Here is a 3,742-nt window from a genome sequence, read left to right on the forward strand (position 1 = left end):
GCATTCGTTTCATCGAAACGTGTATCGAGATAATTAAAATTTAAAATTTATTACGCTCGATCGGTATAACAGGTGAATATAATTTTACGATCCAGATGTACGGATGTTCGACAGAAAAGAATAATATACCCGATACACGGAGGATAGAATTTTCGAGGAATTAATCGGATTTGTCTGTCCACGTTTTGTTTTGTCCTTGTTACGAGATTTTTGATCAAAATAGCCGCGCATCCCTGAAAATCTTTGAACATTTTACAATCGTATGAATATTTATGCAACAATTTTTCGAATATCGTTTTACAAATTTTTACTTAGAATTTTGTTCTAATCGATGTTAAATAAAATTTACACACAGAAATATTAGAAGAATCGCATAAGTTTACGAATATCCTCGAAACCATCTTACCCCTTGAAAAATCATAATAATCGAATATCGGTTACAAAAACGAATCTTTTGCGAACGAAATTTAATTAATAAAGAAATTCAGATTTTTCAAATATATATATATATACATATGTATACACTATTGAAAATGGACGATGGATGAAAGGCGTCTCGGCTGGATGAAAGGCGGAGGGAGCGGGAATAAAAAAAAGGTAGAAAATGGAACGCACAGGGACTTTTTCAATTTTCTCCTCGACGATATGTAATCTCGGGGTGGGAAGAGATTTCGCAGGCGCAGGAAAAGTCACGAACGACCCTAATCCCTAAATCCCTCCCTGCCTAAGAAGATCCTCGCGTCGCGGATATCGAGCTTCTCGCCCCGATGGAGAGTAGCCAGAAACCGCTCTTCTGCTCTAATTAGGAATCTCGCGACACGATATATTTCCGCGATGAGAATATCGACTCCGATCTTTTTAAACTCGCAACGTTATCGATTTTTTTTTTTTTTTACATTAAAATAAAAATTTTTAATGTAAACTTTTTTTCTCTATTTCTATTCGATATTTTTCTTTTTTAGTTTTAATACGCAATTGGCGTTCTTAATTAGAGTTAAAATTACGTTAGAATTGTTAAAAGTACATTAAAAGCTTCGAGTTCCCTTGGAGTTATCTTTTTTTCTGTTTTCAGAATGTTTTCACTCGAAAATATTTATTCTCGAGAATTCGTGTCGTATTATTCCCCCGTATGGGGATAAATTTTCATGGATGAATAAAGCCACGAAAACGCTGGAATAAATCCTATTAAATTTTCGTAATTAAACGCACGGGGAGAGAAAGAAAAAAGAAGAGAAAAGGAAAGCAATGTCGATGAATCGGACGATAGAGAAAAATATCGTTCGTTTCTCTCTGCTTACTTCCAAATACTTTAAGTACTACGCTCTTTTGTTCTCTCTTCCAGCCAGGGTATAACTTTCAAAATCCCCCGTTTGGAGGGGAGCACAATCGGCGAAAAGGAGGGAGGGGGGTCTCGTCTCGTCTCGTACGTACAACGCGCCATTTTCTGCCTCCCCTCCCCTCCTTCCGTTTATCCCCTTTTCTCATTGTTTGCACGTTTGTACGTACGTGCATCGAGCGTTTCCACACGATCGACCGCGAGATCTCCGTGCTTTCGATATCTCGAAATCCAGGATTTTAACCCAGGATCTCTCTCCCCTATATCGAGCTCCATGGAAAATTGAAACGAACGAATTCCGTTTTCTTTTTTTTTTTTTTTTCCCCTCCTCTTTCTCGATCTAATCCTTGGAAAAAGGGATCGTCGTAGTCGTTTTTGATGATCGATAATTAATTACAATTTCTTTCTTATTTATTCCTTTTCAAATTTTTCCTTATTATATTATTATTTTATTCCTACGTTTCATCTTCCTTTTTTTTTTTTCTTTTTGGAGAAAAATTCGGAGCAAATTAATAATTCCATTAAAATGGAAAAAATGAAACGATACAACCAAAAAGCTCTTGCTATTTGGAAAAAATCTTGCGTTGGAGGAAGAAGGAGAGGAGCGTCAGGAGTCTGGCGAAGCTCGATAGAGAGAGATTGGGAAATTGGAGGTCCCGTGGAGCCTCTAATGAACCGCGCAAACAAGCGGGGGGAGGGGAAAAGACGGAGGAGAGGGAGGGGGGCCGCAAGGGGCGCTTAGGGTAATCAAGAATTAACGGATAATCCGCGATGAAAAATTAATCGGGCGTCGCGTGAATGATCGCTTTTAAGTTTAATTGAATTTCGAATGATCGAGGGATTAAAGGTGTTGTTTAATTCGTAATCTTGTTTTCATCGAATTATCCCTGGCTGGCGGGATGAATGAAGGGATCGATGGGATAAAAGTTGTCTCTCTGTGTGTGTGAATGAGTGTTTGGCGCGTATGGATATGGAAATGAGTATTTGAAATATGCAGAGAGAGAGAAAGAGAGGAGTTTAGAAACGGCAAACAATGTGACGTTCGGTTGACTTAAAGATTCGAGGACATTGTTCTCGTGAAAGATAGCATAGTGGAAAAATGGGATAAAATTTGGTCGAGAATCAATCATTTGAAGATTTTTTCCCTTCTTTTGAATGGAAAATTCTTTGCTTCGAATATTTTCTTCGAGATACGTGTATACGAGAAATATGTTAGGTGATTTTAGGATCTGGAAATATATCTAACATATATCTAATATATATTGATTTAAAATGTATTAAAGTATTCAGAATTCAATGTACATTCTTTTAATGTAGAAAGTTGTGGGTATAGGGAATCTAGGGATCCCTAGATCTAAAGATATTATAAGTTTAATTTATTTTTCAAGATGTATTGAAATATTCGATGCTAAAATCCTGCATTCCTATATAATGTTTAGGAATCTAGAAATTGAATTAAAAAAATCAGTAATAAAAAAAAAATTATGAATTCTATTTCTCAAATCACAAACTCAATTTCGGCTTTCCCGCTTTTATCCTCTCGTTAAAGTATTCAGAGTTGAATATATATTCTCTTAATACAATTAAAAAACTCTGCGTGTCTTTGCAAGGAATCTAGGAATCCCTAGATCTAAGGATATTACAAATCTAGATTCCTGTATGCTGTTTTTACAAATTTTACAATAAAAAAACTAAATTTCGATTTTTCCATTTTTATCCTTTCGTTAAAATATTTAAAGTTCGATATATTCATTTCTTTATCCTTTAATATAGGTAGAAAGCTCTACGTGCCTTTATAGGGATCCCTAGATTTAGGGATATAAATCTAATTTATTTTTCAAGGTATTTTGAAATATTCGAAAATCTTAAATTCCTATATACTGTTTAGAAAAGTTTAGAATCCAGAGATCATTAACAATAAAAAAAAAATTATAAATTCCGTTTTTCCAAAAATCGCGTCTCAATTTCGACTTCAATTTCCATCCCTTTATCCCCTCGTTCGAATATATATCGCCGTATTACACACGGATCGTGTGCTCGTTCTTCATCTTCACTTTCATCATCGTCCACGCTCCGTTTCCAGATTTCTCGATGGAGAAACCACCATCTCGATCGGTTAATATCCCAACATCGTTCCCAACTTGATAGCCAATCACGTGGCACAGCCGCTGTTCATTTGTTTTGCGGGACAATGTGCCATCCAATTTTCTTCCCTCACGATCGATTCTCTACCTCCCCAGTCAACCTAACTGCGCGTCTTCCCATGTCCCGCCGTTTGTCACCTGTCCTTTCTATCCAACGCCACCCCTACATCAAGATTACCTACATCGATTTTTTTCTTTTTCTTTTCTTTCTTTCTTTCTTTCTTTTTTTTTTTTTTTTCCTTTTCCTTCCATACGGTTTATC

At 36.1% G+C, this 3,742-nt stretch overlaps 1 protein-coding gene across 1 annotated transcript in view; it reads right to left on the minus strand.

Moving 5' to 3' along the window:
- Window positions 1–3,742, minus strand: part of LOC102670750 (kielin/chordin-like protein) — an 83,361-nt gene that overhangs the window by 46,141 nt on the left and 33,478 nt on the right. The gene's annotated exons all lie outside the window — the stretch shown is intronic.

The sequence above is a fragment of the Apis dorsata genome, unplaced genomic scaffold (assembly GCF_000469605.1).
Source record: "Apis dorsata unplaced genomic scaffold, Apis dorsata 1.3 scaffold_156, whole genome shotgun sequence".
NCBI classification, from domain to species: domain Eukaryota; kingdom Metazoa; phylum Arthropoda; class Insecta; order Hymenoptera; family Apidae; genus Apis; species Apis dorsata.